The 13670-nt window shown below is 46.4% G+C and overlaps 1 protein-coding gene and 1 pseudogene across 3 annotated transcripts in view; one reads left to right on the top strand and one right to left on the bottom strand.

The window, feature by feature from the left end:
• ABTB3 (ankyrin repeat and BTB domain containing 3) overlaps positions 1-13670 on the bottom strand; it is a 234082-nt gene that overhangs the window by 143121 nt on the left and 77291 nt on the right. The window lies entirely within an intron of this gene.
• Positions 8345-8467, top strand: LOC136658029 (5S ribosomal RNA; annotated as a pseudogene).

Genomic DNA, 13670 nt, shown 5'->3' with positions numbered 1-13670 from the left:
GTAAATTTTGAATAAAAACACATAGCGCCACTTTCTGCACTTCTAACTTTTCGAAAACACTGAAATTCAAGAAGAAATAAAACCATTTTCTCCCACCTCTACTTATGAACAAACATGCAGTTACTGAGGAGATGCCTCTAAAAATGGCAATATAGCATTATAAGGCCTTTCCTTAGTCATACCTTTTGATAGAGATATTTCAAAGTGGTTTGTTTCATTGCATTCTTCTGTAAATTACACACTGAATGGTATATAACATGATGGCATTATTCCTAGAAACCACAGTTTTAGCGATTTTGGTCAATAGTAGTGCCACCTCTCCCCCCCCCCAAGGGTATCACCTTACTCACACCTTAGTGGTTCCATGCTGTGTCATAATAACATTTCATTTGCTCTTCGAACAATCAGTCTCCTTGGTCTGTTTTGAATTAATGAAATGTACTTTTTAGTTATGTAAGACAGTTGCATTTTTGTTTTTTGGCCATAACTTTTGACAGAGTTGAGATATTTCACTCCAGTTGTTTCATTGCAATTCTGCTGTAAATTATGCATCAAATGGTATATAACATGATGGTATTATTCCTACAAACCGCCATTTTGGTCACTAGATATCACCCTCTCTTGAACATCACCCCACTGTGCGCATAAGACAGTGTGGGCAGCACCCCCTAGTGACATCACTGCAGATTGTGTCACTCCTAAAGAGCTTGAGCACTCTACTACAACCAAAAAAATATCTAGTAGCAGTAGCAGCTGCAACGAAATTTAGACAAGGTTTTCCTAACCTTCAACTTGCAATGCTCTCAGTCATCCTCCACATGTTGTTTATGGTACTGCCAAGACAGGCACTGTGTCTGGGCATCAGAATCAACTTCTCAAGCATTCCAAGATGGGCAATGACTGATTGCACCCTTCGATGTTAAGAGAAGCAATTTATTTCTGCATCCAGAATGTCTCTTTCAAAGCTTGAAAGTGCTGCTGCACCAATTCACTCACTATTTCATTCTAATCTTCATATCATCTGAGGAACTGCCCTTTGTGGGTACTGTTTTTCTGACAAGTTTGGACAGGCTAATAAGACTGGTTATTCTCCTACCATAAGGTGCTAAATTTCCAAATAGGTTTCCTCTCTTCCCATCTCTATCCCATCTGTGATAAGGCACAGCTGGCACATCATTAAGCATGTACTGGCGCAGAAAGCACATACATGACAGCTAGAATGTATGAGAAGTACTGGCTCCTCCAGATTTGGGGGTCACAGTGTTTAAGGCCATGAGTTAAATCAATCACGGCGATCATATTCTGGGAGTCAGAAAGACCAACAGGAAAGAGTCTTGGATTTGGACAGGAGATATGACCTCAAATTGGGCCATAGCTCAGTGGTAGTGGGATAGTTCAGTGGCAGAATATCTGCTTTTTATGCAGCAGGATCCAGGATCATTTCCAGGTGGAAATGATCAGGTGTAGCAATGGTGGAGCAAAGGTGGAGCAATGGTGGAAGTTGTCTCCTCTTTGGCACTGCCAGAGTGTTGAGGGAAAGCATCCCCCCCACCCGAGATAGCTTCTTTCATTCCCCTGACCAGGTCCAGGAAATTGAGAAGAACAATCTTGGAAGATGCCTCTCAGTATCCATAAGGTACCTTCTGAGATTGCTCTATGGGGGAGGGGAGCACACACACAAGCACTAGAGATTCCCAGATCTGGGTATGACCCGAAATACCCCAAACCCTGGTGTTAGCACTGACCACCTGAATGAGACAATGGATTGTCCCAACCCACCCTAAGGTCAGAATTCTACAAATACTCTCCTTGATTTCAGAATAATACCTAAAATGAAAGGTCATGGAAAGCAGGTTGTGACATCTCACAGCAAAGTATAGTAAACAAAGGAATGACAAGAAAATACACAAGACCTTTTAAGACCAGAATAGAGGCAGCCCCATTAAATGTGTATTTGATATGTGTCTTTACAGCACCTGTTGGGGTTGACTGAGTGTTGTCATACTGCAGGCCCCCATTGCAAAAGAAAAGGATATGTTCTATTGCAGCCTGTGTCTTAAGGAAACAAAACTTGCTCTCTCAAATCTGTTACTGCAATAATGTGTCATCCAGTTTTTCAGCAATGGATGACTCACCCAAACCAATATACTCTCCCCCAAGTACTGAATTTCTCAGCACTATCTATCCACAGTCACTTGGGTACTGTGCTTGGAAAGCAATCTTCTGAGCAGTCTTTGGTTTAAAAAAGGAAAAGAAAGAGGTGTATGCATCCTTAAAAATTCTGTAAGAAAGCTACCTTGGTAGATTATACATATCACCTTTTAGTATGTGGCTCATGATTAATTTCTTTCTGTAAACTGCATTTACCAATTGAAGTCAAAACTTAATTCTGGCATTTTCACATGACAAAATATAGGCATTCCAGGTGAAATATCTGCGAAGTGTTTCCTTCCCACTGAATGAGAATAAGATCTCATTCAGAATCAGGGAGTTTCTTTCTTATTTCATCTTTTGGTGCTTTGGAGCTTTGAAAAGAATGCATACTGTTCCCATGTGAAGACTTAGTAATGCCTCATGTCCCCATTAAGCCATTTATGCTCAATGTTGCATATACATGACAGGGACCAAATGTGTACACTAGTGGGCTGAGCAAAAATGGATTAAGTTCCTATGATGAATACCTCCCCTGCCTCAAAGGAGGACTGTCACTCTATCAATTCACCCATCCATTCACACACAAACACTGTATCTCATGAAATTAACCCAAACTGATGCAACGCAAATGTCAACATTTTGAATATCAATACAGAATAAGTAGGGGGCCGATTCACACATCCACATTAAACATTTTACAACTGTGTGGCTTCAAGTGACAGCTTGCTTGTTTGAATGAGCCATCACGGATCAAACACCCAACTTCAATATCACATCACATCATCTCAAACACAATTCTATTCAGCTGAGTCAGAGCCCAATCCTGAGCTCTGCATGCCCACTTATCACTGGTGTGCACTGTTGCAAAAATGTCATAAGGCATGTTTGCAGGGCATAGCGCCAGCCCAGCACCAGAGCTAGCAACTGATGCTCCACCGCTCAGTGTTAGCTGAAACTGTGGGGTGGCGGAGAGGTAGGTGGGGGCGTGGGGGAGGGGGTGTTCCTTGGTGGGAGAGGGCAGGGAGGGGCTCTGCAGGGGGAAGGAGGAGGGCAGGAGAAGGGCAGGACTGGTGGAGCTCAGCTTCACCAGATCCCAAGCTCCATGTCAGGTCGTGCGGCCTGACATGGAACTTTTTGATTCTGCAGCAGCTTCAGAGCTGCCACAGAGTCAAGTGGCTCCATTGTGGAGCTACTTACCTTACCCAGGGGATGCTGACTATCCCTTTCCCCCGCAGAGCCACCGGCAGCTGCCCAGCTGTGCTCAAGATGCCGCGGCAGCCATTTTTGGCACCCTGGCAGCCCTGTGCTCCAGGCAGCTCAGGATTGGGCTGTCAGTTCAGTCACGATTTAGCAAGTAGTAAGCAATCAAGTGGCAGTATAATAAAAATAATAATACTTAACATTTGTGTAGTACTTTCTGAGCGCACATAGCTCTTCACATGGATTATCTTGATGCAATCCTTACAACAACCCTGCAAGGGTTTCCAACCCTCTAGGATTGGCCTGGTGTCTCCAGTAATCAGCATCAATTCCCTGATTTACTTCTGAAAGCAATCCTGGAGACTGTAACAGCATCCCTAGGAACTTCTAACATTACATCAGGTTGGGGGAAAAAAACCTCTTTCTTCTTCCCTCATCTAGGAATTTACTGGGCTTACAATGCCGCGACGTTCCCCCCATGGCTGTGTAAGGGCTAGTTATAGCCCCAGTTCCTATTTACCAGCAAGTATTACCGTTTTCTGATCTGGTAAACCCTGCCCCTATTTTGTCTCTCTTTTTGCCTTTTGGGGATGCCTTATGAAAAACGTTTAGCTAGAATTGTCAGAGTTGTGGGAAGCAGATGCATTGTCTCCAGCAACAACACATGCAAATACTAAGGCCCCAAGCACTGCATGACCTGCCACTGGCACACTGCAGCAAACAGGGTACATTTTGAACTACTGATAAACTATTATGGAACAATTATGTTGGTGTTTTTAAAGCCTCACAACAAATGAGCAAACAGCATCCTGTTATTTAAATTGGTGAAGGAGAAGTGATTGCAGATTAAATGAAGATAGTATACAGAGGGCAGAACAGAACCCTCAGCCATTTGTAACACGAAGAGGGGCTTGGGTAATGATCCTTGATATGACAACTATTTTCATTTGTGAAATTGGGAGGTATGCTTAGAGTCAGCACAACTGGGGATGCTGCTCAATACCACACCATCCCAGGTCTGCTGCCATCTCTGATGCAGTGAGAAAAGCCCCTTACCATGTTCCGTCACAGTTTTTGCAACCAGGAAGTGTGAGACTTCCAGTTTTATCTAAAGAGATATTGTTGTCCCCTTAAACTGCATCAGCCTACTTCATGGCTGGGCCGGCCCTGGGTATGGACTAGAAGTTGCTTGTCTGATACATCAACCAGTGTGAAAATATCTCCAATGGTTCAAACTATGTAGGCTTTCAAAGGCAGAGTCTTTCCATCAAAAGCATGTCTCTCTTCAGTATTAAAAAGAGAGGGGGGATAAATGATCTGCAATTTTTTTGTTCAAATATATCAAATAAGATGCAAGTATTTTCAAAACTGAAAAAGGTTACACCAACACACTGGACCAGCAAAAACAAGCAATACAATAAAGGTAATTTATTGGTTGGGTTGCCAGATCCAGAGGTAGAGAAGGCTCCTATACCTTTAATAGGTTGCAAAGTGAGCAGGTTTATGCAGGTATTCCTTCTGTTTCTCCCCAGTCAGGTTGTATTTGTATTTTCTATGTATCACCACCTATTTCTGGTTTTTCTTTTCTCTTTCTTTTCACCTGTTTCAGCAAGTCTTACAAGTACAGAAGTTCTCTCAGAATCTGTATCCAGCATCCTTAAGGGATGAATATAAAATTATGGATCCTTACTTTTCCCTCCAAAACAATCTTCCAAGGAGTCCAGTGCTAAAAGGTATGTACGTGGGTCTTTTTTAAACAGACCTGGTTCTGAAGCAGCACCATTATTTATTTTGCATATATCAACTGCAGCTGGCATCTCCCTGAGGAATTTCATTAGTCCAGCCAGCAGCAATTGATTTTTCTCCCTCCTTCTGGGGGAATTTGCATTTTTTGTTTTGAAAAGCTTAGCTCCTCAATTGGCTTACTCCTCTGACCCTAAGAGGGCCTGTCTTGTTTGCCAACAGCCTCCCTTAGGTCATGAATTACTATTAAAAAAGGCCTCCAAAGAGTGAGGACCTTTCTATGCTAATGAGCCCCACATTAGAATCCAACAGCTAATGGGGTGAGGACTGAGCAGGGAATCGCTGCAGGCACTTTCTGCTCCCTCACAGACTAGAAGGGGTGTGCAAGGACAGCAAATGAACAGCTTGGAGATGCTTTTTCCTCTTGCTATTAGCTAAAAAACAGGGTCACTGCAACAACTCAACCTCAACCTATTAATGGCTTGTCAAATTTAATAAGAAAAATATGGACAAATAGGTCAAGGGCTTGGTCTGCAATTCATATTGTTAGGGTGCAATCACACTAGGCAGGTCCTGTCTGGAGGGGGGGGGGAGAAGTTTCCCTCCCTTTTCTTCATCCATACACAGGGATTTGCCACTGTGTGAAATTGTGGGTGTAAAGTTCAGTCACATATAAAGCAACAGATTATCTGTTCATGAATAAAATTTGCCACCTGCTGTCCCAGACACTGGCTATTGCCCTTTAAATAGCCATTTGAAGCAGAAGGAGAGGCAGCCATCACTCCTTAATGGCATCTCCTGAATCCTGCTCACTCTTTTGTGCACTTCCTTCATCTGCTGTGTAGGACTGAGAGAGATTAAAGCACAGAGGAAGTGGTTAGAAAGAGCTACGCAGGAACCACAGATTTACAGAGCAGCTCCCAGTGTTCCTGGTAAGAGGTGGCAACCTTAAGAAGTGAAAGACCAATCATAACTTCCCCCCCCCACACGCACACATTGATGCAGCCACGCCAGTGGAGTGCGCACTGTAACCTGCAGGAGGTCAGTCATGGACGTCCTCTTGGAGTAAGGGAACCCTTGGGGTAAGGGAACCCTTGTTCCCTTACCCTAGGGCAGGGGTGTCCAAACTTTTTGGCAGGAGGGCCACATTATCTCTCTGACACTGTGTTGGGGGCCAGGAAAAAAAGAATTAATTTACATTTCAAATCTGAATAAATTTACATAAATGAATATATTAGAGGTGGAGCTTATACAAATGAATGAAGATCTCACAGTAGCTCAGGGCTATTAAAGGCCTTGCACAAAGCAAGGCCAGCCTTTCCTTTGCTGCTACTGCTGCTTCACAGACATGAAACAGCAAGCAGTAGAGGGAGCTCTCGGCCCGCAGCTCAAGCAAAAGGTTGAACAGTCACCCTCATGCTGAGAGCAGTTGTGTCAGGTCAACATAGGCTCCAGCAAATCTCTGGAGGACCACAGGCTCATTGGAGTCTGAGGGCTCCCTGCGGGCCAGATTAGGGGTCCCTGAGGGTAGCAAATGGCCCCTGGGCCAGGGTTTGGGCACCCCTGCCCCAGGGCAAGCCTCTGCTGCCCAAATGGGTCTCTTCAGATCTTCACCAGCCATTTTGCTGGCACAGGACCAAGGAGAATAAGCGAGAGGGAACAGGGTTAGGATCCGGTGCAAGTCACTGCCACCGGGAATCATTACCCTCTCCCTCATCCGTTCCACCTTCCACTGTCCCTACTCCCTGACCAGAAACTCCCCTGTTCCTCCCCTTCCTGTTCTGCCCCCCTGCCCATCACCTGCTTCCTGTGACAGCTTACTTGCCTCAGGCACCCTTTCTGGCAGCCTGCTGGGACCACCGCTGCCATTTGCTGTGGGATCCCTGAAATAGCCACTGGCATTGCGCTGTTTGTGATGTGTAAAGACATGTATGCTGTTGCATATACCTTTATGACTTTGCAAAGCCTAGTTAGGATTGAGCCCGAAGTAGTCTAATCAGTCTGGACCGGACTGAACTCTGGCTGTGCAGGCACCAGAGCAATTTTGGAAATGGAGCTCTATCTGCGGCTGAACAAATTGGTTGTAGCTGTTTTATAGGGTGTTGCAAATCAGCCTCTCTCTCTCTCTCTCTCTCTCTCTCTGGGGGGGAAGGACCATCTTATATTTCCACAATACAATGTTTAAAAAAATTAAGACAAATATTTTTAGCTCTCTAATCTGTGATCTACTAAAAAAAAAAAAATAACACTTTCCCATCAATCTGAGCAGTGAAATTTAACAACTCAGCCTGCACTGAAGAAATGGAATTGTTCTGACCTTGAGCTTTGAACATATTCTGAATGGCTCTGACAGCACTAAGAAGTCAGAAATGAGACCTGCATCCTCAGTGTATGTCAGAGAACTCAAGGAAAGTTCAGTGGCAACTGGAAATCTTGGCTGCCAAGGACAGCCAGGATTTCTGGATGCCTTTTTACAGGATACTTTTCTTCAAATGCTTTACAAGTCACAGCACAGAAGTTAATTCTGTTAAACATGCTGGCAGCCCAATCCTACTGTGCTTCAGTGCTGGCAGATCACTCCAACAGCGGATGGAGTCAGAGTTGCACACTGCCTGGTGTGAAGGCAAGAGCCATCCCACGTGCACCAGAGGATCCTCCTGGACCCACCAAGACAGGTAGGACAATGGGGAAGGTGGGATGGAGTGAGGGAGACAGAAGGAGAGCAGGGGAGGGCTGAATGAGGTGGTGATGGGGGTTGGGGAGGGTAGAATGGGGAGGCAATGGGGGTGAAGGAAGAGTTCATTGGTTCCAGGAAGTTTTGAGGCAGTGGCAGCCACTGAATCCTAGCCTCCTTCCTGAAGTTAATTCTCCCAGAAACCTCATGTCTATTTTTTCATAAACCAAGTGATAGGCTTTTCCTCTCTTCCATCTTCCCCATGAAGCTCCTCTAACCCCACAGTGTGCCTAAGGAGTATCATACAAATGACAAAAAGGCATCAAATTTTACACAAGATAATTTGCTCCTACAAAATGACCCAGAAGCATCATTCATAATAGAGTTCAATTCCAATTAAATTTTTGCTCAAGGTCATAGCTGAATGCTTTCCTGATAATGACTTTCACTTTGTTAATTTGTTTATAACTTCATTCCCATCTAACCCAGGAATGGTCAATAGTGTCATATCAGTCATTGCTACAGCAAGGATAGCTGGAGAAAGTTTGTCTAAGCCCCCTTTTCTCCTAATTATCCTATTAGGCATTCTGTTACCCTGCAGATGCCCAATCTCATCTGATCTCGGAAGCTAAGCAGGGTCAGGCCTGGTTAGTACTTGGATGGGAGACCGCCTAGGAATACCGGGTGCTGTAGGCTTATACCATAGTCTTTTAAGACTGAAGGTTGATAACCAGACACTCTATCTTATTCTTGAAGTTAAAAATGTATGGATGTCATTGTGTAGTGCTTACCAAATTCAGACCACATGGTTCCTGCACAGACTGAAAATTCAGAGCTGCAGAAAAATAATACAAGGTGGGCCTCACTCAACCAACACCACTTCATAAACACCTCTCCCAGCAGTTGAGTCTCCACAGGACATGGAATCAATAAGCATAACTACAGAGGGAAATAACTGTGGATGTGCATAGATACTCCTTAATTTGAGCTGTGGTGATAACTTGAAATTGTCAATGTGCTGCTTCCAACCTGTACGGTAGGCTGGAAACCTGCACTCCTCTCCCACACTGAAGCTTTTGATTTGCAGAACTCTTCCCCAGCCTTATCCTTCCATGTACTCCTTGACATGGTCCAGTCCATTTATTATGACACATGGTCCTTATGGAAAATAAATCAGGCTTGCGCTCTGATTAGCATGTGAGGAACAGCTTAGAACAGCTCAAGCCATCCGCTCAAAACAGATTGGAACTTATGGGCTACCTTGACCCACAGTGGGCTTCACCATAAATACTGCTATTTTTCCCTATGTTTCAATTTTGCATTTCACCTGACCCCTCTTTCTGAAAAGTGCACATGCACTATATATTGGCAACCTTCAGTCTCGAAAGACTATGGTATCGCGCTCTGAAAGGTGGTTCTGGCACAGCGTCTAGTGTGGCTGAAAAGGCCAATCCGGGAGTGACAATCCCTTCCACACCGGGAGCAAGTGCAGTCTGTCCCTGGTCTGTCTCCCTGGCTATGGGCCTTCCTCCTTTGCCTCTTAGCCTCAGACTGTTGGCAAAGTGTCTCTTCAAACTGGGAAAGGCCATGCTGCACAGCCTGCCTCCAAGCGGGCCGCTCAGAGGCCAGGGTTTCCCACTTGTTGAGGTCCATCCCTAAGGCCTTCAGATCCCTCTTGTAGATGTCCTTGTATCGCAGCTGTGGTCTACCTGTAGGGTGCTTTCCTTGCACGAGTTCTCCATAGAGGAGATCCTTTGGGATCCGGCCATCATCCATTCTCACGACATGACCAAGCCAACGCAGGCGTCTCTGTTTCAGCACTGAATACATGCTAGGGATTCCAGCACGTTCCAGGACTGTGTTGTTTGGAACTTTGTCCTGCCAGGTGATGCCGAGGATGCGTCGGAGGCAGCGCATGTGGAAAGCGCTCAGTTTCCTCTCCTGTTGTGAGTGAAGAGTCCATGACTCGCTGCAGTACAGAAGTGTACTCAGGACGCAAGCTCTGTAGACCTGGATCTTGGTATGTTCCGTCAGCTTCTTGTTGGACCAGACTCTCTTTGTGAGTCTGGAAAACGTGGTAGCTGCTTTACCGATGCGCTTGTTTAGCTCGGTATCGAGAGAATGAGTGTCGGAGATCGTTGAGCCAAGGTACACAAAGTCATGGACAACCTCCAGTTCATGCTCAGAGATTGTAATGCAGGGAGGTGAGTCCACATCCTGAACCATGACCTGTGTTTTCTTCAGGCTGATTGTCAGTCCAAAATCTTGGCAGGCCTTGCTAAAACAATCCATGAGCTGCTGGAGATCTTTGGCAGAGTGGGTAGTGACAGCTGCATCGTCGGCAAAGAGGAAGTCACGCAGACATTTCAGCTGGACTTTGGATTTTGCTCTCAGTCTGGAGAGGTTGAAGAGCTTTCCGTCAGATCTGGTCCGGAGATAGATGCCTTCTGTTGCAGTTCCAAAGGCCTGCTTCAGCAGGACAGCGAAGAAAATCCCAAACAAGGTTGGTGCAAGAACACAGCCCTGCTTCACTCCGCTTCGGATGTCAAAAGGGTCTGATGTGGAGCCATCAAAGACAACAGTGCCCTTCATGTCCTTGTGGAAAGATCTGATGATGCTGAGGAGCCTGGGTGGACATCCAATCTTGGGGAGAATCTTGAAGAGGCCGTCTCTGCTGACCAGGTCGAAAGCCTTTGTGAGATCTATGAAGGCTATAAAGAGTGGCTGTCGTTGTTCCCTGCATTTCTCCTGCAGTTGTCTAAGGGAGAATACCATATCAGTGGTGGACCTGTTGGCTCGGAATCCACACTGCGATTCTGGATAGACGCTCTCTGCAAGTACCTGGAGCCTCTTTAGTACAACTCGGGCAAACAGCTTTCCTACAACGCTAAGGAGAGAGATGCCGCGGTAGTTGTTGCAGTCACCCCTGTCACCTTTGTTCTTGTACAGCGTGATGATGTTCGCATCCCTCATGTCTTGAGGTACTCCACCTTCTCTCCAGCAGAGACAGAGGATTTCATGCAGCTCAGTGACGATGATCTCTTTGCAGCATTTTAGGACTTCAGCAGGGATGCTGTCTTTTCCAGGTGCTTTGCCAAAGGCAAGGGAGTCCAGGGCCACGTGAAGTTCTTCTAGGGTTGGTTCACTGTCAAGCTCTTCCAGCACAGGCAGGCACTCAATGTTGTTCAGTGCTTCTTCGGTGACTACATTTTCTCTGGAATATAGCTCAGAGTAGTGCTGCACCCAGCGTTCCATCTGCTGCGCCCGATCCTGGATGACCTCGCCTGTGGCAGACTTCAGAGGGGCAATTTTCTTCTGTGTTGGACCTAGGGCCTGCTTGATACCATCATACATCCCCTTGATGTTGCCCGTGTCAGCTGCTATCTGTATCTGGGAACAGAGCTGGAGCCAGTAGTCGTTAGCACATCTCCTGGCAGTCTGTTGGACTTTGCTGCGAGCAGTTCGGAGGACCTGCAGGTTGCGCTCACTGGGACAGGCCTTGTATGCTGCTTGAGCTCTCCTCTTTTCCTCAATGACTGGTGTCAACTCCTCAGAGTGGGCTTCAAACCAGTCTGCCACCTTGTTGGTCTTCTTGCCGAATATGGACAAGGCGGTGTTGTAAACGGTATTCTTGAAATGTTCCCATCTGTTGGATGCGTTTGCGTCGGCCGGGCCTGGAAGAGATTCCTCAAGCGCTTGTGCAAATTCCTCCACTTTTCTCTGATCCCGGGTCTTGCTGGTATCAATGCGAGGTCTTCCTTCCTTTTTTGTGTGATACAGTCGCTTTGTTTGCAGTTTCACTCTGCTGCACACCAGGGAGTGGTCAGTGTCGCAGGCAGCACCATGATAACTGCGTGTGATCTTGATGCTGGGAAGGCTGGAGCGTCTGGTGAGGATCAGGTCGAGCTGGTGCCAGTGCTTTGATCTTGGATGTCTCCAAGAGACTCTATGTTGGGGCTTTGTGTTGAAGAATGTGTTGCTGACACAGAGACCGTGATGACAGCAAAACTCTAGCAGGCGTTGGCCATTTTCGTTCATCCTCCCAGTGCCAAACTGACCTAAGCAAGTGGGCCATGAACTGTTATCAGCACCAACTCTAGCATTGAAATCGCCGAGGATGAACAATGGCTCTTTTACAGGGATTTTCTTGACAGTGGTGGCCAGGTCATCATAGAATTTGTCTTTGGCTTCTGCTGGAGACGACAGAGTCGGTGCATAAGCACTGATGAGAGTGATAGGTCCTGCTGATGACTGGAGCTGCAGGGACAAAATTCTTTCACTTCCCACAGTAGGTGGGATGATGGATTTCAGCAGGGTATTTCTGACCGCAAAGCCAACGCCATGTTCCCTGGTTTCGTTTGGTGGTTTTCCCTGCCAGAAAAATGAGAAATTTCTCTCCTTGACAGATCCGGAATCTGGCAGCCTAGTCTCTTGAAGGGTGACGATGTCCATCTGCAGTCTGCTCAGCTCCATGTCGATGACAGCTGTTTTGCGTGCGTCGTCTATTTCTTGCAGGTCATCAGAGAAGCCAGGTGTCATTGTCCTAATGTTCCAGGTGCCCAGCTTTAGGGCAGTAGTTTTCTGTTTTCTGTTGCATGGTGCAGAGTTGTCGATCCGCTTGTCGGTTTTCACCCTAAACCCCACGCACCCCATGAGGTTAACGGACCGTGGCGAGGCAACACCTTACTGGCTGGGGACTGCCCAGCTTAAGGCGGGCGGTAGCTGCCCAATGAGATGCAATGATCTCTCCCACCGTCGGAAGCAGCCCCTGGCGTCATGCTCTACGCCAATCGAGCAAAGACTTATAACCGGTAAACTGCTGCTTCCCGTGTTGTGCCGACGCCGTATGGCGAAGTTGGAGTGTCCTCTCCAGTGCGCGAAGCCTGGGTAAAGAAGGTATGGAGGATAGGCTGTTACCCATGCAGCAAATCCCCCCTCTCCACGTCGCTGGAATGGTCCAATGGAAAGGCAGAAGCCAATACGGTTGGTTCCAGCGGCGTCGCAGGAGTTGCCAGAACGTGACTGTGTTCAGCCATGAACTGCCTAAGGGACTCCGGCTCCTGATTTTGCCTCGAGGTTGACTCCTGAAGCCTTTTCCAGAACTGGATGTAGCCACAAGGCAGTGGAGGTTTGAGGTCAGAGTTTCCTTCTCTTAGATGAGCTGCCTTCCTAGGCTGACGAGTCCCATCTACCCGGACATGCACTATCATTCATGTATTACATATTCATGCATGCTACAGCTCCTTTGTGACTAACAGCTCACCTATGTTTTTAAATATAATAAGAACCATCCTTAACATCATCTACATATTAAAATCAAGAGCCAAAACCCAGCATAAAATTGGGGAGGGGGGAAGCAGATCAAGAAACAAAAACAGGAGAGAAGTGTCTTTTAAAAAAAAATTCATGTAATGTACCTTTGATTATTTTTCTATCTAGGCCAAGAGCCCTAGATCCCTGTGCATAGTACATGAGTCTAATTAAGAACATGAGCTATCCGAAGTTTCTACAACACTTTTCATCTAAGAATCTAGCACCTTTGATACATATTCCCTAATAAAGATGAACCCTTTACAGCAGTGGCATAAATCCTAGTGATATCACAGCCCACTCCTAATAGTGGGGCCACATAGCCAGCATTCATCAGGAGCAGTCTGGAGGTCTCCTCAGGGTAATGGGATATTTTCCCCTTACCCTGAGTAATGGTCCAGCCTACTGACCCAGCTACTTGGATCTGTGCCTGCTAAACCACAGGCACAGGTCCAAGTGGTCCAGTATAACATCAGGAGTTCAGGACGAGGGTTACAATATAGCAGAGGTTTGTTCCACTGATCCTGCCCCCCTCCAGGGCCTGATCCGGTTCCGCATTCTGCCTTCCCCTGGCCCAAAACACCCCTCA

Source organism: Tiliqua scincoides, chromosome 7, assembly GCF_035046505.1.
Source record: "Tiliqua scincoides isolate rTilSci1 chromosome 7, rTilSci1.hap2, whole genome shotgun sequence".
NCBI lineage: Eukaryota > Metazoa > Chordata > Lepidosauria > Squamata > Scincidae > Tiliqua > Tiliqua scincoides.
Note: the sequence above shows the minus strand (reverse complement) of the source record. Positions and strands in the feature narration are given on the sequence as shown.